A 21,418-nucleotide genomic window follows, 5' to 3' on the forward strand; every position below is an offset into this window, starting at 1 on the left:
TGATCTGATTTTTTATTAGACTGGTTAATAATTGCAATCATGCAAATGAATCTATATAATAAGATAATGCAGGCAAGAGCACAGTATCTTCCAGCATAAGGCTATGTTAAAATATTGAAACAGATTTTTAACGATGCATTTGTGAATCAAATTTGGCTTTTTCATTTGTTTTCTCTTTTTTTCTTTGTATAGCATCATGCAGTGTGCACTACAGCCAATTATGCAGAATATTTGAACACACTATATAGACTATGATAACCATAAAACAGAAGTATGGAATTTTCTTGCATAGCTTTGAAGCAACAGTTTTTCATCTTTACAACCTGATAACAGCACTAACAATTAAGTGGAATAAGTACAATGATTGCCTACAGGGATAAGAGGATGTTAGGATATAGGAATAATTTTTCAAACAAAATATAAACCACTACTTTCAGCACAAAACTCAAGGAGTAGTTTAATACCAATGGCAGACAATTTTCTCAACTTCATTAGATATCATTTATCCAGAATATGAAACGAGAAGGCATTTTACACAAGCGATATATATATTTGTTATATTCTAGCAGTGGCTATTACTCTTTATATCGATTGACCATAAGTCTGAAAACCTTTAAAGTGCTTTAAGAAACTTAAAAAGGACAGGAAAGAAAGTGTGAAATAGATTTAGTTTCATTTCTTAGTTAAGTGCATTTATTGAATGCCAACTTCATGGTAAGTAGCGATTTCAGTATAGTGCTTAAACAGGAAACACTTATTGATTATCTTCTCTGAACAAAGAAGATTGCTAGGAGTTTTGGAGTCACAGAGTTAAACCAGATAATTTTACCTTCCAATTTGCCTTTATTATTTTAGAGAGATTAAATGAATATACAATTATTTCATATATTTTGCTTTATTAATTATTTGAAACAGTTTGAACTGTTTCAAAAGAAAATAAACTAAATAGTGATAAATTATTTTTTCTGATGATGAAAATGTCTTTAAGTGGTTTTCTTAAAGCAAACTTTAATCATGTCTCATAGTAATCAAAACATAAATGACTCTTTATCATTTTCAGAATTAAAGACTTAAAAATACATACTGAAGACATTTTATACCATGGTCACAAACTACTTATTTTCCACTAATATCTCTGGAGATGTCTTCTCTTCTATATTTCAGATAAAATAGAGTTTTACTAATACTTTTCTGTTCTCTGAGTATTTCCTTGTGTTGATGCCTTCACTTATTTTGTTTCCAGTTCCTGAGATGACCCTACCCACCAGTAAAATCCAGTCAATTTCAAGAGTAACTTTATGAAAGTTTTATGACCTCACTATATTTCCCTTATCAAAAGTCTTAATGCTTTTCTTGAAATCTGTCCTGGAGCACTTGTTTTGTAAAGTTAAAAAATAAGTGCTTTGTACTTACTTTTAAGTATACTTTATACTTTTTACTTGTTTGTTATTAATTACAGTCATTCTAGCAGGTGCAAAGTGCATCTCATTGTGGTTTTGATTTATATTTCCCCAAAGATGATAAGTATGAGAGGGGGTCCCCTTTCCCTTCTTTTTAAAGTGTACAGCTTCTGGCTAAAAAGCTATGTGTGGTTTTTGAGGTCTGACCATAGACAATTACAAGGCATTGGCTGGATGATCTTATGGGGGAAAACTACCCCAGGCCTTGTACACAGCCATTCCATTACAATTTTGGAGAGAGTTGCAGTAAAAAACTCAGACCCTTCGAGCCAGCCACGTTCTTACAAATATCTGTGTTTCTTGTCTAGGTACTTCCACTTGGAAGTCTCTTTAACTGGGACTTTCAGCAGATGCCTTTCATAAGTGCTTTTGCCAAGACTTCTTTTTGGTGTGAAAGAGGGGAGTGGTTAGAGGGATCCAGAAAATACTTTTCTTCCACTGAAACTCAATACTAAAAATTTTCCCACCATTAGGCGCTCCATATCACCACATCCCAACTCCATCCTCTGGACCTCTGGTACATAGAATCACAGGCTTTTTTTCAGAGCTCCTTCACAGTCCTTTAGTGGTACTCTGTTCCAGGAGGAAATCCTTCCTACTTTCTCTGACTTCAGTCAGTTTAGTTCAGTCACTCAGTCGTGTCCGACTCTCTGGGACCCCATGGACTGCAGCATACCAGCCCTTCCCGTCCATCACCAACTCCTGGTGTTTGCTTAAACTCATGTCCATTGGGTTGGTGATGCCATCCAACCATCTCATCCTCTGTTTTCCCCTTCTCCTCCCGCCTTCAATCTTTCCCAGCATCAGGATCTTTTGCAATGAGTCATGCGTCTTGCTTATACAATTGTAATAAATAATTAAAGACTTGACTGTTTCTCATTTTGGCCTGTTATCTTAATAGGTTACTCCAGTATCTGGTATCTCAATACTCTCTAGCTCACTTTTTACCTTTCTTGAGACTTCAAATATTCAGTAAGTGGCCACTATGCATCAAGCATTTTGTTTAATTCTAAATGTCTTCAAGGAATTAAGGATTTAATACTATCAGAAACACTCTAAGTAATCAAATTTTGCAGCTGAGACGAATAAGACCTCTGACTGACAACCCAATAGGAACAGGAGAAGAATCAAGTGAGTCAAATGAATGAACAAAAACAACATCCTGGCTACTAAAATTGAGATGTGAAGATTAAATAGGTCTTAGAAGAGTTCTAGGAACAGTGAGTTTCAGACACAATAAATAACATAAACAAAGGTATAGAATCATGAAACAGCATCATGACTATCAAAAACATCAAATAGTTAGTTGCAATAGATTAAAATTGAGTGTTTTCAAGATTTGTGAAAATGAAGCTAGAGAGAATAGTAGAGAAGGTTATCATTATCCATTTTCAATAATCTATGAAAGTACTTTTTAGAAAATTTTCGATTAAAATTAAAATATAATTCACATAACATAAAATTAATCACTTTAACCATTTAAATAATTAAAACTCATTGAATTTCAGTGTATTCACCATGTTGTACAGCCATAAGACTATCTAATTTCATAATACCTCCATAATCTAAAGAGAATCTGCATATCTCCCAAATATTTCCTACTACATTCCCTAGAAACCATTAATCCGCTTTCTATAGGTATGGATTTTTTCATTCTGGACATTTGATATAAATATAATCATACAATTTGATGTCTCTCATGATTGGCTTCTTTCACTTAACACAGTGCTTTCAAGATTCATCTATATTGTGCATGCATTTGCATTAGACTGCGTAGTATTCCATTATATAGTTATCTGCATTTTGTTTATCCATTCATCAGCTGGCGAATACTTAAATTGTTTCCGCTTTTTGATTATAATTGATAATGTTACTATGAACATTTGGATACAGGTATTTGTGCAAATAGATATTTCAGTTCTCTTGGGAGTGGAAGTGCTGGGTAATATGGTAACTCTATGTTTAACTTATTTTAGAAACTGTTTAAATGTTTCCACAACATTTGTGGTGTCTACAAACAGGAAACCAGTGGTAACCTGAGAACTGAGGAGCTAGCTGATGATGTTAATCTTAGTTCCAGATCCAAGAAGTCCAGTATCCCAGTTCAGCAGTTCAGCAGGAAGGGAAGAGATGACCTTTCCTCTGCTTTTTGTTTGATTCAAACCATCAACAAAGTGGAAGTACCTAGTTATGTTGGGGAATGCAAGCTACTTTACTGAATCGATCAGTTCAAATGCTTATCTCATGTTGAAACATATTCACAGACATATCCAGAATTAATGTTTAAATCTGGGCCTTCAGTGCTTGGTCAAGTTGGCACATAAAAATAACCATCACAAGGCCATCCCTTGTCAACTTGATACCCATATTGTTCTCTTTAAATCATACTTAATCTCCAAATGAAAGTAATAGCGAGATCTTAGTTCCATCAATATGATAAACCTATCCCCTATACAGCCAACAGCTATCCCAACAGAAGAAGTAAATCCTTGAGTGATGTTTATTCTTCCCCTTGATATCCTATAAGTGGCTCAAATCTGGGAATCGACTGAAGGATTAGGACTCTTTATTTTTATGATTTGAGTGAGACTTTTGTTCACTCATTCTAGAACTTTTCTGCTTCTACATATCAAGTAAGAATTTAGTGAACTTACTTGATTCACTTCTACTACGCCATGATTAACTATCCAAATTCTTATGACTGCTTGAGTCCGATTTTGATTATTGCTTTGGCTCTGCTGTCCAATAAGGTAACTGTGTCCACATTGCCTTTGGTGGTTGAGTACATCTACCTGGCCTCTGCCAACCTGGGATCATCTATTCCAATTGCATTTAGAGTTTTCAACTGAGTGGCTGTGGGTCCCACTGTAAGGTCAGCCTATAGAGAAGAATTACCACAGAGCTCTTCAAGGATGCTGGAGTTCCTGTCACAAACTTTCTTCTCAAAGTAAAGTGAAAGATATGTCTTCTGGATCCTTCTGTTGTGTATGATCAGGTCTTAAATAATAATTTCTCTCTAACATTCCAATATTCTTAAGTCTTTGAGTTTCTTTCTCTACCTTAAATCAAGGAAGATTGGGCATTTCTACTCACCATGGTGCCATCTTTTGATCCATATTTCAACCTACCAAACAAAATGTGTTAGAGCCCATTCTAACTGCCATAGTTGCATCGCAATACAAGCTCCAGGATTTCCCCTTGATGATCCCATATCAGTAGATATGACCTGATCCATTTTTATGTTTCGTTCATCAGTATCCTGCATCATTAATATTCCTTTCCACACATGTTTCCCAGATTCCTGCTTGAGTAAATTAGAAAACTCAAGTACAGTACATGTTTTTCAGTGTAGATCACCTCCTTATGGGTCACACTCTGTACTTCACCTTAGGGAACTTGCTTGTTAAGTCTAGTTATAAGACTATAAGCAAAGAGGAATGGTGGGGATGCTTCGTGAGGAGAATCAGAATTGTATTGCAATACTATTGCCTCAAAGGAGGCCATTTCCTAATTGATGCAAGACAAAGATGAGCCCAGCATTGCAAATCTATCTGTTCTTATGCCAATAACACATTCTTTTAAACTAATGTAGCATTGTGGCAAGTTCAAAATCTGTAAGTGTGATTCCTCTAGTTGTTCTTTCTCAAGGTTACTTTGGATAGTTCAGAATCCCTTGCATTTTCATGTACAAATTAAATTTAGCTTACTCATTTCAGCAAAATAAGCAATTGGAATTTTGATAGGTATTCTTTAGGATCTATAGATCAATTTAGGGAGGATTATCTGCCTTCCAGTGCAGATGATGCAGGAGATGCAGATTTAATTCTTGGGCCAGGAAGATTCCCTGGAGAAGGAAATGGCAACCCACTCCAGTATTATTGTCTGGAAAATCCCATGGACAGAGGAATGTGGTGGGCTACAGTCATAGGGTCACAAGGAGTTGGACACAGCTGATCACACACAGCACACACCATTTTAATAATGTTAAATCTTCCAATCCATGAACACTGGTGTGTTCCCATTTATTTAGGTCTTTAATTTATTTTAACAATGTTTGGTAGTTTTCAGTGTATAAGGCTTGCAAGTCCCTTATTAAACATTTTCTTTTCTAAATATTTTACAGTTAAGTATTGAAAGTTTGCATTGAAAACATCTGTTATATAGAAAGTTTATTCTGGCAAAAGGATGGTATCTAATTTATGGGGCTAAAATTGGAAATAGGGTAATCACCTAGATGGTTACTGGAGAAACCTAAGCAAGAAATGGTGAAGACATGATTAGGTAGTGTGAATAGAGAGAATGCTAATGATACCATCTTCATTAAAGAAGTATAATCTCTATATTTGTTACTGGCTTGATGTAAAGGTGATTAGAATTAGAGAAGAAAAATTATAAAAAGGATAATGGCTTGATTTGGAAATCTAGTCTCCTTACTCATGAACAAATGTGAAGAAGAAAAGTATGATTTTTAGCATGAGACATAGTTCCTTTAGAGTGCCTATAAATAGGAGTGTTTAGGAATAAGATAAATATACAAATCTAATTCTAGATTGCACCCTGAATGATATATTATTATAAAGAGAGCAGTGAGAATGATAATTGAACCTGTGCTTATAGTGCTGAGCCATTCACTTTGGAAATGGGCTGTCTATACAACAGGAGGGAGAGGTATTTTCCTAATTTATCAATCTGCAGCTGGTATTGTTTGAAAGCTTATTTAATGTTCCTGTTATGTGGGAGTGGTAAGCAATGCTCAGTAGGAGACCTATGGCCAGAGATAAATGTGGAAGAAGTATACCAGCAGCTGTCATTTTCATGGCAGAATCTTGGAACTGTGCTTACAGTCACATGCTTTAGAGCTGCACATTTCTGTGTTCACGCTGAAGCAGAACAACTTAATCCTTTTTAAACTTAGGCTGATAGTTTATAGCATAGAGATAATGAACATTGAACACATATTGAACATAGTGGTGTTGTGAGAATGAAGAACACAGTGTATATAATATTCTTATCAAAGATCTTGGAGAATAATTGAAGTTCAATGAATAAAAATGTCATGATTAAATAATCTAGTTATTTAATCAAATATTAATTTAGGTGTTGCTGGGATGGTAATTTGTAGTTGTGATTACATGTACAGTCAGTTGACTTTTAGTAAAGAAGATTACTGATAATGTGTGTGTGTGTGCATGCGTGAGAGAGATCTAATTCGTGGAAAGCCTTGAAGAGCAAAAATTGAGGCCCCTCCCCCACCAGAAAAGGAAGAAATTCTGCTTCAAGACTGTAACATCAGCTATTACATGAACCTATTGAGGCTGAAATTCCAATACTTTGGCCACCTTATGCGAAGAATTGACTCACTGGAAAAGACCCTGATGTTGGGAAGGACTGGGGGCAGGAGGAGAAGGGGACGACAGAGGATGAGATGGTTGAATGGCATCACTGGCTCAATGGATATGAGTTTGGGTGAACTCCTGGAGATGGTGACGGATAGGGAGGCCTGGAGTGCTGCAGTTCAGGGAGAGTCAGACATGACTGAGCGACTGAACTAAGTTGAACTGAGCATTAGATCCCTCAGATTTGAGACTTGCCAGTTCTCACAACCTCATGAAGTGATTCTTTGAAATACATCTCTTTGTACACAGATTCAGTTCAGTTCAGTTCAGTTCAGTTGCTCAGTTGAGTCCAGCTCTTTGCGACTACAGGAATCACAGCATGCCAGGCCTCCCTGTCCATCACCAAATCCTGGAGTTCACTCAGACTCACGTCCATCGAGTCAGTGATGCCATCCAGCCATCTCATCCTCTGTCGCCCCCTTCTCCTCCTGCTCCCAATCCCTCCTAGCATCAGAGTCTTTTCCAATGACTCAACTCTTCACATGAGGTGGCCAAAGTACTGGAGTTTCAGCTTTAGTGTCATTCCTTCCAAAGAAATCCCAGGGCTGATCTCCTTCAGAATGGACTGGTTGGATCTCCTTGCAGTACAAGGGACCCTCAAGAGTCTTCTCCAACATCACAGTTCTAAAGCATCAATTCTTCAGCGCTCAGCCTTCTTCACAGTCCAACTCTCACATCCATACAGGACCACAGGAAAAACCATAGCCTTGACTAGACGGACCTTAGTTGGCAAAGTAATATCTCTGCTTTTGAATATGCTATCTAGGTTGGTCATAAGTTTTCGTCCAAGGAGCAAGCGTCTTTTAATTTCATGGCTGCAGTCACCATCTGCAGTGATTTTGAAGCCCCCAAAAATAAAGTCTGACACTGTTTCCACTGTTTCCCCATCTGTTTCCCCATCTATTTCCCATGAAGTGATGGGACTAGATTCAAGCCAACTTTTTCACTCTCCACGTTCACTTTCATCAAGAGGCTTTTTAGTTCCTCTTCACTTTCTGCCATAAGGGTGGTATCATCTGCATATCTGAGGTTATTGATATGTGTATGTTATATATATCCCCTGCTGGTTTGTTTCTATGCAGAACTCTCACTAAAACAGTTGGGTCTCTTATTTTCTTGGATTTTGCGTGTGTGTGTGTGTGCACGTGCACACATGCACCTCACAATGGACATCTATTTCTATTGGTAATCTTTCCCTTATTTTTGTTCCCAGTTATAAATAATTGAGCATACCACATCAACTATATCCCATTCCCTAAAAATTATACAAGTTCTCCATATTATTTTTATTCTTTATGTGGTTATGAACTTATAATATTTTCCTTGGTGTATATTACTCAAATGATAACTTTAAGGCACTGGTAAAGAATTCTCCTGCCAATGCAAGATATTCTAGAGATTCCAGCTCGATTCCCGAGTTAGGATGATCCCCTGGAGTTCTGTTGTTGTTGTGCAGTCATCCAGTTGTATCCAACTCTTTGCGGCCCCATGGACAGAAGCACACCATGCCTCCCTGTCCTTCACTATCTTCCGATGATTGCCCAAATTCATGTCCATTCCTACTCCAGAGAAGTAGGAAACTCACTCCAATATTCTTGCTTGAAAAATTGTATGGACTGAGGAGCACTGGAGGGCTATATTCCATGGAGTTGCAAAGTGTCAGACTTAACTGTGTGACTGAGCACACATGCAAAGGCCCGTTTTTACCTCCTTCCTAGATTACAATTAAGAATTCCAAGAGATCTGGCAAAAATATTTCACATTCCTCCGCATGTGTGTTTCTTCTTACTTCATTTCACAAATGATTTTTATTCTCAGTGATTGTTGTTGTTTAGCTGCTAAGTCATGTCCGGATTTTTCTGACCCATGGACTGTAGCCCACCAGGCTCCTCTGTCCATGGGATTTCCCTGGTAAGAATACTGGAGTAGGTTGCCATTTCCTTCTCCAGGGGATCTTTCTGACCCAGAGATGAAACCCGTTTCTCTTGCATTCCCAAGCAGATTCTTTGCCAGAGTTCTTACCAATAAGCAACTGAACTGAACGGAAGATACCTAGATACCTCCTTACCTTTCTCTATTAATTTCATATTTAATCCTGAATTCTAAAGCCATGTCTTTGAGTTACTCATTTTTCTTGGGTGTCTCTGATGTATACATGAAATATAAATATTAATAATCTTGTTTGCTTTTCTTTTGTTAACCTGTCTTTTATTATAGGAGGTCTCAAGGAAATGACAATCCACTCCAGTATTCTTGCCTGGGGAACCCCATGGATGGAGAAGCCTAGTAGGTTACAGTCCACGGGGTCCAAAGAGTCGGTCACAATTGAGCGACTTCACCTCACCTCAGCAAAGAAGTCAGAAAGGAAAATTTTCCTTCTCTATAATATGTATATAATTATACATTAAATTTTATATTTATTTTGAAAAAAAAAATCCTTCCAAACTGTGGATAGAATCATGTTCTATGAATGTCTGAAAATGTTTTAAGTTTTATGCCAAGTTGCCCTGATTAGAAAGATAAAGAGGAAAATTTACAAAGTTGACTTTCTGAATCAAGATTATAAGACCACATTACATTTATGTTTCTGGCCATAATTATGAGGTGGATTAAGGTCATAGTAGGACCCCAGCCAAGTTGAAAACTGTTCTGGTCAAAGACCAGACTGCATAAGCATCAGTTCTCAATGTTAGGTATACAGGGCTCTACCCAGATCCTAATGATATTATCATGTGATAATTAACAGGTGGATCCATTTAGAAAATAGTAATTAGTAATTCATCTTCTTGTGACAGTTAACTCCACATGGACTGAAGATCTAGACCTGAATTTGAGGGGAATTTGTGAGGTAGACCAAGGAAGAGATCATAGTAAATGGACCTGAAAGTGAAAGTCGCTGTTATGTCAGACTCTTTGTGACCCCAAGCATTATAAAGTCCGTGGAATTCTCCAGGCCAGAATACTGGAGCAGATAAGCCAATCCCTTCTCCAGGGGGTCTTTCCAACCCAGGGATCAAACCTAGGTCTCCCATATTGCAGGTGGATTCTTTACCAGCTGAGCCATCAGGGAAGCCACTAGGTGAATGGACCTAGTGGTTAGCAAAAGAAATTATATTGAGCATCTGTGCATGATGAGAACTTCTTGGCTGAGATACAAATGTATTACTTCTTCTACTTATTTGAATAGTCTTTTCAAAGTAACCAGGCGATTTTATGTACTCTTTCAGCCTCACTTTGCCTGTCAACGATGTTACAGGAAAAGAAACCTGACCTGAGAAACCACAGAAATTACTCTCCTGATAGCATTTGTGAGTTGTCAGGGGACTGGAGCAAACATCATAGCCTATTGAATAGGGTGATTGCTCAGATCCTTCATTCTGGCAAAGAGGTTCAAGCCCACCTTCAGGAGAATGAAGGACTAAAATGGGAAGTCAATAAAGCAGAATTACAATGAAAAGAGGAAGAAAAACCTGGAACAAATTTAGGAAAATTGGAGGATTGTACTCCAGACCATCAGATATCTTTGAAAAATCAATAGTACATTTGGGGCAACATTCTACTAAAAGGAATTCCTAAAATGTTTGTAAAATCCTGCACCTTCCAGTTGGGAGCTTTGACCTTAGGCCTTTATACATTGATATATGCATCGATTTCTTCCCCATTGCTCATTAGTGCTTTTTTATTTTTATTTTTTAAGATCACTACTTTATTGTGAAACAAACATCTTGTAGTTTGCATACCTGGGAAGTTACTATGTTTTCTTATTACTTCATATCTCAGAGCAAGAAACAAAAGGAAAAGGGAAAAATTTAAAAAAAAAAAAAAAGGCTAGAGCAGTGTTTGCCCTGAGCTCTGTTCCTTTAACAGTTATATGTGAAAGTCACTCAGTGCTGTCTGACTCTTTGCCACCCCACAGACTGTAGCCCAATAGGCAACACTGTCCATGGGATTTCCTAGGCAAGAATACTGGAGTGGATTTCCATCTCTTTCTTGAAGATCTTTCTGACCCAGGGATCAAACCCCAGTCTCCTGCATTGCGGGCAGACTCTTTACTGTCTGAGCCACCAGGGAAGTCCAACAGTCATAACTGACATATTAACCAGTTTCATGATGGAATCATTTCTTATGGCTGTTCTCTGTAATCTTTTTAAAGAGATACAGTGTGGAGATTAAAAAAAAAAGATTTAAAAACTTTATTTCTGCATGTGAAGAGTTAAGAAACCCTAGTTTTTTGTTTTATTGTTTGTTTGTTTGATTATTTTTCCACCTAAGGAGTCTGCTGAAGAATGAAGAATATCTATTCTGAGTCATTCAAATTTCTGCTTTAAAATAGTAATTTAAGCCACAATTTTAGAGGTAATCAAGACCTTAATGAGCATTTCTAATAAATGAAGTCACACATAAAATATATAAACTATCACATTCTGGTGCATGACTCTTTTTTTTTTTTTTAATGCAAACTAGTACAGCCACTATGGAGAACAGTGTGGAGATTCCTTAAAAAACTGGAATAGAGTTGCCATATGACCCAGCAATCCCACTGCTGGGCATACACACTGAGGAAACGAGAATTGAAAAAGACACGTGTACCCCAATGTTCATTGCAGCACTGTTTACAATAGCCAGGACATGGAAGCAACCTAGATGTCCATCAGCAGATGAATGGATAAGAAAGCTGTGGTACATATACACAATGGAGTATTACTCAGCCATTAAAAAGAATACATTTGAATCAGTTCTAATGAGGTGAATGAAACTGGAGCCGATTATACAGAGTGAAGTAAGCCAGAAAGAGAAACACCAATATAGTGTACTAACACATATATATGGAATTTAGAAAGATGGTAATGATAACCCTGTATGCGAGACAGCAAAAGAGACACAGATGTATAGAACAGACTTTTGGACTCTGTGGGAGAGGACGAGGATGGGGTGATTTGGAAGAATGGCATTGAAACACGTATATTATCATATGTGAACCGAGTCACCAGTTCGATGTATGATACAGGATGCTCGGGGCTGGTGCACTGGGATGACCCAGAGGGATGATATGGGGAGGGAGGTAGGAGGGGTGTTCAGGATGGGGAACACGTGTACACCCATGGTGGATTCATGTCAATATATGGTAAAACCAATACAATATTGTAAAGTAATTAGCCTCCAATTAAAATAAATTTATATTAAAACAAAAAAATCTTGTTTTATTTGAACTTGGACTTAATGAAACTGAATGCTTTATTTGCAAAGGGTCAGATAAGAAATATTTTTAACTATGTTGGCTAGCCTTAAGTTCTTGATGTTAAAATCACTCAACTTTGTCCCTCCAGCATGAGAGAAGTTACAAGTATATCATTAAAAAAAAAAAAAAAGAGTGTGGCCATGTTCCAATAAAAATTTATTTATGAAATCAGGAAACTTTGTTTGGCCTGTGGACAGTAGTCTAGGTGTGTCTTGTTGAAGGAATATATTAACAGTATTTTATCACCCATTATCTTTGAAATAACAAAATTCTAGGAAAAAAAAAAAACAAAGGAAAAAATGTTTATTTTTCATGACCTTTTTACTAAAAAATAATGATTTTTTAAATGAATAGTTCCCAGATTTTTTGTGATCATGTATATGACAAAATGGTGGAATCATGTTGAATATACTTTTTCTTGTATTCTATTTTTGGGCTTCCCTGGTGGCTCAGACAGTAAAGAATCTGTCTGCAATGCTGGAGACTCAGGTTTGATCACTGTGTCAGGAAGATCCCCTGGAGAAAGGAATGGCCACCACATACCCCAGTATTCTAGCTGAAGAATTCCACCAATAGAGGAGTCTGACTTTTTATGTCAATAAAATAGTTTTGAAAACCTCATATTAGTTCAGTTCAGTTACTCAGTTGAGTTAGACTCTTTGCAATCCCATAGACTACAGCACACCAAGCTTCCCTGTCCATCACCAACTTCCGGAGTTTGCTCAAACTCATGTCCATGGAGTTAGTGATGCCATCCAAACATGTCATGCTCTGTCATCCCCATTGCCTCCCATCTTAAATCTTTCCCAGAATCAGGGTCTTTTCTAATGAGTCAGTTTTTTTTTGCATCAGGTGGCCAAAGTACTGGAGCTTCAGCTTCAGCATCAGTCCTCCCAGTGAATATTCAGGACTGTTTTCCTTTATGGGGATCCAGCGAAAGGACTGAGAAACCCCAGAGAATTTGACTTTAGAGGCCAGTGGGATTTGATTACAGTACTTTCACAGGATGGGGAAACAGATTCTTGGAGGGCACAGACAAAACCATGTGCACACAAGGAGCCAGGAGAAAGAAGCAATATCCCCACAAGAGATTGAGCCAGACTTGCATGTGTATGTCCAGGAGTCTCCAGAGAAGGCATGGATCAACAATATCCTGGTTTGGGGTCAGGGGCACTGAATACAACAGTGTAGGAAAAAGTCCTTTTGAAGGAGGTCATCATTACTGTCATTATCCTTATATAGTTTGGCCTCAGGCCAAACAACAGGGAGGGAACACAGCCTTGTCTATCAACAGAAAATTGGATTGAAGATTTACTGAGCATGTCCCTTCCCATTTCAAAAGACCCAGATTGCCCCACAGTCAGTAGCTCCCATCAGGAAACTTCTATAAGCCTCTTACCCTTATCCATCAGAAGGCAGACAGAATGAAAACTATAGTCACAGAAAACTAACCAAACTGACTACATGGATCACAGCCTTGTCTAACTCAATGAAACTATGAGCCATGCTGTGTAGGGCCACGCAAGATGGATGGGTCATAGTGGAGAGGTCTGTCAAAACATGGTCCACTGGAGAAGGAAATGGCTAGCCACTTCAGTATTGTCTTGAGAACCTCGTAAACAGTATGAAAAGGTGTGTTAGTTACAAAAAAAATTAAACTTTAATAGGTATAAATAAAAATTTGCAATCTTTCGTCATTGTAGTGATTTTACTATGCTTTCTAAGTTTCTGCAATATTACAATCATCAAATATTTTACAAAGAATGCAATCACTTATATTTTTTAATTAGGGTGTATTTTAAAGTGGTAATTCTCAAAATGTATGAACTTATTTTTTAATATAGATATACAATGCCAAATTATTTTTTCTAAGTAGCGGACTTCCTATTTCATTGCACCTTCATTGATATTTATCAGTGGAATTGTGTAAAAGAAAATTTTCAACGCTTTGTTCTAAATTAAATCAGAGAGCAAACTAAGAAAATTATTCCCAACTTCTAATAAGAGTTAAATACATATACACATGCACACACAGGACTTGGTTGTTCTACTTATATCATGGCACAGATAATTTTTCAACTAATGACAAGGGATTGTAATAACTATGGGTCTGCTCATTCATTTACACAAGCAGGACAAGTTTCTGAAGTTTTCCAATCTCAGGGAAATATACTATTGCACAATTTACAGAGGTCATCAAAAAGAAATAAACTACATGAAATTTTGACAGGAATCGCGGCAGGCACCCAGTAAGATATGCTTGCTCAAGGATTTTTAGCAGTAAGTAGCTTACTCCTTGAAAGAAAACTTATGACCAACCTACATAGCATATTCAAAAGTAGAGACATGACTTTGCCGACTAAGGTCAGTCTAGTCAAGGCTATGCTTTTTCCTGTGGTCATGTATGGATGTGAGAGTTGGACTGTGAAGAAGGCTGAGTGCTGAAGAATTGATGCACTTGAACTGTGGTGTTGGACAAGGCTCTTGAGAGCCCCTTGGACTCCAAGGAGATCCACCCAGTCCATTCTAAAGGAGATCAACCCTGGGATTTCTTTGGAAAGAATGATGCTAAAGCTGAAGCTCCAGTACTTTGGCCACCTCATGCTAAGTGTTGACTCATTGGAAAATATTCTGATGCTGGGAGGGATTGGGGGCCGGAGGAGAAGGGGATGACAGAGGATGAGATGGCTGGATGGCATCACTGACTCGATGGACATGAGTCTGAGTGAACTCCAGGAGTTGGTGATGGACACGAAGGCCTGGCGTGCTGCGATTCATGGGTCGCAAAGGGTCAGACACGACTGAGAGACTGAACTGAACTGAAGAGAAGGTTAGGAAAGTCCACAGCTGGATTTTTGGAGAGGCAAAATTTAGTGGTTAAATGTACTACAGAGTCAGTGAAAGCATGAACACTACATGATATAATTTTTAAAAATGAATACAAGATATACACAAAGATATTACTTCTTATAGTAACTCTAATAAGCCCAGGTATGAAAGGTACCTTGACCCAGAAGTAGACTTCTGGTAATATTTCCATATCCTATTCTGTTCAGTTCAGTTCAGACACTCAATCGTGTCAGACTCTTTGTGACCCATGAATCGCAGCATGCCAGGCCTCCCTGTCCATCACCATCTCCCAGAGTTCACTCAGATTCACTTCCATCGAGTCGGTGATGCCATCCAGCCATCTCCTCCTGGGTCGTCCCCTTCTCCTCCTGCCCCCAATCCCTCCCATCATCAGAGTCTTTCCCAATGGGTCAACTCTTCACATGAGGTGTCCAAAGTACTGGAGCTTCAGCTTTAGCATTATTTCTTCCAAAGAAATCCCAGGGTTGATCTCTTTCAGAATGGACTGGTTGGATCTCCTTGCAGTTCAAGGGACTCTCAAGAGTCTTCTCCAATACCACAGTTCAAAAGCATCAATTCTTCTGTACTCAGCCTTCTTCACAGTCCAACTCTCACATCCATACATGACCACAGGAAAAAGCATAGCCTTGACTAGACGGACCTGAGTCGGCAAAGTAATGTCTCTGTTTTCTGAGAGACACATAAATCCAATGTTACTTCTATAAAAGTGATTTTCTGAATAGAAACCTCTAAATCTTGCATTTCAGTACTATTACTTTTTCCATCTTTTAAACGTTTATCAATAAAATTGTCTTAATTTTTTGTCAAAGTTGATCCTCAGATCTTCAATATTTGAAGGGAATATCCTTAAACCTACATGAAATATATTATTTTGTATATCCTACTAAGATATTATAGAATGTAAGTGTTTTTTTTTAATATTATCTTTTTAATGTTTAGTTTTGATAATTTTCTAGTAGAAAAATCTGAAGACATAATACTGTAAATATGCACGTATTTGTCTAAATTAAATAACATTTTCTTCATTTATCTACTTGGAAGCTATAAAGACTAGGTTTTATTTTTTGTTTGTTTTTCTCTGAATGAGTAGATTACATTGTAAATACATTATCCAAAACCATTCAGGTTCCATACATTAAAATCAGGACATTATGCTAAGTAAGCTCATCTCATTACTTCTTCTAAGAAAAAAATAATCCCCTAATATAAAACATCTAATGTATTTCCAAATTTCAAATATTTTCCCAAATGTGGCTGTTATACAGAATACTATTTTTCTTAATATTTTTTTTTAATCTAGGACAAGTCTCCTACCATTTATAGAAGAAAATATTAGCAAATTTTAAAATACTATAACACAAACTATCCAAAATGAAACTCATAAAAATACTGGCAAACAAAGCAATGGTGAGCAGGAAAATTTTATGTGTCCCAACAAATGTATAAATGTAGTCCTTGAAAGCAGAGAAGGCAATGGCAACCCACTCCAGTAGTCTTGCCTGGAAAACCCCATGGACGGAGGAGCCTGGTAGGCTGCAGCCCATGGGTTCGCTAAGTCGGACACGACTGAGCAACTTCACTTTCACTTTTCACTTTCATGCATTGGAGGAGGAAATGGCAACCCACTCCAACGTTCTTGCCTGGAGAATCCCAGGGACAGGGCAGCCTGGTGGGCTGCCGTCTATGGGGTCGCACAGAGTCGGACACGATTGAAGTGACTTAGCAGCAGCAGCAGCAGTCCTTGAAAGAAAGATAAAATGAAAAAAATAGTGGAAGGAATGATGCCAAAAGTTTCTAATTTTGTGAAAAATAAAAATAATAATAATTTAGACCAGGATGTTCAGCAAACAAAGCATACGAATCTAAGAGAGAGAGAAAAAAAAAAGTAGCCAAGGAAGACAATTTTCTTGTATCTCTCACATGTCTATTTTTTTCTGAGCAAAGATGCTGTAGGATTTTCTTCTGAACTGGATTTTTAAGGATTTTTAAGTAAAAGAGAGGGATGGTGTGAGGAAGGAGGAAGGGCGAGCTTCAGGATGGGGGAACACATGTACACCCATGACTGATTCATGTCTAATGTATGGTAAAAACCACCACACTATCGTACCATACTTAGCCTACAATAAAAATGAATAATGTTTAATAAAAGAAAAAGAACCTTACAAGATAGAGATAATGTATCTGTCTGGAGCGAAGTTTAGGCATGCTTCTGTCAATTAACATTCAAATTTCCCTAGAATGCAATCCATTTCATGCACAGAGATCACAAAATTACCTTTATATCAAAATTTGAAATTAAGGTTTGGTGAACCAAGCAGGACAGTGCTAGTGCTAGAACAACATGATATATGTATTGGGGGAAAAAATGAAGCTCTGTTTTTATTTCACATACTACATAAAAATCAACTCAACATGGACTGTAAACCTAAACATAAACACTGAAATTATAAAATTCAAGAAGAAAATCTTACCGACCTTGGGATAAGCAAGGATTTCTTGGAACCATAAGATCAGATATAATGAACTGGGCTTCACCAGAATTTTAAAACTTTCAGGTCTTTGAAAAACACCATTAAGAAAATGAAAGGCATGTTACAGACTAGGAGAATTTATTTGCAAGTTTTACATATGGCAGAAGACCTATATCTATATAGAATATATAAATAATAATTATAGCTCATTAATAAGGCAGTAAAGAATCTGCATGCAATGCAGGAGACACAAGTTCAATCCCTGGGTTGGAAAGATCCCCTGGATGAGGGCATGGCAACCCACTTCAGTGTTCTTGCCTGGGAAATCCCATGAGCAGAGAAGCCTGTCAAGCTACAGTCCTCTGGGTTGCAAAGAGTCAGACATGACTGAGAAACTCACACTTTCACTTTCATTAATAAGATTTTTTTTAATGACAAAAGCATTAAAAATATTTTATAAAGTCAATTTTATATAATTGCTTTTAAACATACAAAAAATGCTCAACATAGTTTAGTCAGGGAAATGAAAATTAACATTGATGAGATATCACTATGAATGTACTAAAAGTTTTAAAACTGACATAATTTGCAATACCTTTACAGAATACAATTCATCAATAAAAAGAATGAACTATGATACATTTGAATACATTACAAATAAATGGCTAAGAATAAGAGAATAATCCTTTATAATTCCATTTTTATGAAATTTTAGAAATCTAAATACTAGTCTATAGTGAAAGAAGTAATTCAGTGGTTGCTTGTAGTCTGGATCTAGGAGCAGAGATTGATCTGAAAGGGAGAGGAAAATACTTTTTATAGTAATGAAAATATTCTATATTTTGATTATAATAGTGATAAGTACCTATATTTACCAAGGTCAACTGAACTATACAATTAAAATGAAAAATAATAATAAAGTTGATTAAGTGTAAAAATCAGTGAAATAAAGTATGATATTTTACTTAGCAGAGATTTATAAAGGCTTTTTAATATGGCAAATTAAGAGATTTATTTGGTTGTTAAGGATGTGAGAAGCAAGAGAGATTTATTACGATAAGGAAGGACATTCAGATTTAATCAGATGGGTCCAGGGCAACTTCACTGAGAGACTGTGGAGGAAATTATTCCACAATGTTAGAAAGAAAAGGAAAGGAAATTTCTAATGGATTGCAGTAGATAATGCTTGCATCTCATCTAGTCATAAACTGCAATTTATTTATAAGTAATCTTAAACTGTCTCTTGTTCACTGTGTTTATGAATAAGATTTGCTACTCATAATTCAATATCTTTAAAATTAAGTTCAATGTCTTATACTTCCTGCCGAGGTCCAGCCCCGGTGGATCCAGGGTAATTCGAAAGGGAGACAGAATCAGCGTCCTAGGAAAAACTTATTTAATTACAGATATATAGAGAGATATATAGAGAGATTAGAAATGGATAGTGTAGTAGGAAATATTAGTGGAGAAAAAGAGGCTGAATAACTTGGTTTACATGGGATACCAATAAAATTCCAAGACAAGGAATTTGCACCATCTACAGTGGGCCACCGGTGCCACTTGAATATCAGAAGGTGCCCCTCCTTGGGCTCCTCTCATGTGGAACTTAAAAGCCGGGGCAAGTAAGTAGATGTGGCAAGCACCCACGCTCCAGATGGGAATTCAGCCAGAAAAACGGGGAGCAAGAAAGAAACGACACGGGGGAATCAGTCTTTCCAGAAACTGATCCGATTTCTTTTATTTTTTAGGTTTGCTTATATATCTTTTGTTACACATAGAGACAAATGAAAATTTTAAAGTCACACGGGGGTCAGCAGTCCTGACCTTTATCAAAATCAGGTCCTTCACATAAATGTATAAAAAAAAGGTCTTAAGGGTTTTACATCATCTTCTGGCCATGAGGCCTGCTGACATTTTATGATCTTTCTTTCTGATAACCAAAAAACTTATTTTTCCAAGGGTGTTTTTTTCTTAAATCAGGCGCCACCCTCTGAAGGTACCAGATACAATTGCATTCCTATAGGGTGAGGGTTTAGTGGGTTACAACTAAGGAAGGAATTTATTTAACCTAAGGTTAACATGATTAATCTTAAAGGTTAATACTTATTTCTCCTATATGCTAGTTGTATTCATTATAAGGGCAGGGAATATGGAGATTTAGCAGCAAACATCAGACCAACAAATGAAAACCCTTCACCAATGTTTCCCTTAAGATCTAAAGTCTTAAGATAGTGATAAAGTAACATTTTTGCATAGCAAGGACACAGTGATTTATAACAAAGTACAGTGATCTATAACAAAAGAGAAAATTCATTAACTCAAAAGGTCTAGTATTGCTAACATCAAAACTACTATATTTCCTTTTCTATATTCCAAATACGTTAATATATTCCCAGGTGCCTAAGGATATGGAGGCCTGGCGGCAATCATTGACTCAACAATGAGAAAAGCCCTATGCTAATTAAGACTTTCAAGATACTCCAAACTCTCTGTGCTGTTTATGGTTGATAGGTTGTCACACAAGCTAGTCTGTCAGCAGAGAGGTTTGACCTGAGACACCCTTGTCACACCCAGGGCAGGGAACTAGCAGCAATTATTGACACAACAAATGAAAAACCCTTCACCAATATAATTCCTAACCAACCCACTATACCGATAATTTCTAACTTCCCCAAAGAATCTGCCTTTAGTAAGTCTAAAACATCTCATGCCTCTCATGATTGGGAGGCTGTAAACAATCACATGTGGCAGGACAAACCTGTACAGGCAGGCTAGATAACCTTCAGAGGAGTTTGTAAGTTGAAAAACTCTTGTCATGCCCAGGAATTTTTATTGACTTGGAGCTGTAAGTTAACTCCTTCTCAGAGAAAGGTAATGGGGGTCAGCCCCCGTAAAGTCAGAGGTATAGGTGAAAGCATAAAACAGTAAAGTAGGCAGACTCTGGTTTTGGTGGTAGATGCTCGGGAACAGGGGGTTTCCTGAGGCTCGATCCACCTTTGAATATGCCGTAGCCTCCTTCGTCATGACTTTTGTCATGGGCGGAGTTCCTCATGCTGGCTCCCGGCAACTTCCATATTTCCAGAGTAAGATTTTAATGACCTGCAGTGCATTAATAATGAATAGTTAGTAGTTGATTAATTACTTTAAAATAAATTTCAAAGAACATGGCTGTTTTTCTCTTTCTTACCTATCCTCTTATCTTAATATTAAAGGAATATTTATCTATTAATTTATCCAGGTTTTAATTTAAAAACTTCATATTGCTACAGTTTATTTTTCCCAATATGTATTCAAATACTATCACAGTATCTTAAAAGTTAGAATTAAGGTTTTTAGCTAAGTATCATGCATTTAAGGTTACTGGGCTAAAATTTAAAAATTGGTGATAATAGGTATTTCTTTAAACATCTCTTTTATTATTTTATTTATTAATATTATTATTTTACTTTACAATATTGTATTGGTTTCGCCCCTCATCAACATGAGTCCACCACAGGTGCACACGTGCTCCCAATCCTGAACCCCCCTCCCATCTCCCCTGCCACACCATCCCTCCAGGTCATACCAGTGCACCAGCCCAACCATCCTGCACCCGCATCAAACCTAGATCAGTGATTCGCCTCTCACATGATACCATACATGCTTTAATGCCGTTCTCCCAAACCATCCCACCCTCTCCCCCCTCCCAGAGAGTCCAAAAGACTGCTCTACATATGCGCGTCACCTCCGCTGCCCTGCATACAGGGTTATCCTTACCATTTTTCTAAATTCCTTATATATGCATTAGTATACTGTATCGGTGTTTTTCTTTATGGCTTACTTCACTCTGCATAATTGGCTCCAGTTTCATCCACCTCATTAGAACTGATTCAAATGAATTCTTTTTTACAGCTGAGTAATACTCCATTGTGTATATGTACCACAGCTTTCTTATCCATTCATCTGCTGATGGACATCTAGGTTGTTTCCATGTCCTGGCTA

This window comes from Ovis canadensis, chromosome 22, assembly GCF_042477335.2.
Source record: "Ovis canadensis isolate MfBH-ARS-UI-01 breed Bighorn chromosome 22, ARS-UI_OviCan_v2, whole genome shotgun sequence".
Lineage (NCBI taxonomy): Eukaryota > Metazoa > Chordata > Mammalia > Artiodactyla > Bovidae > Ovis > Ovis canadensis.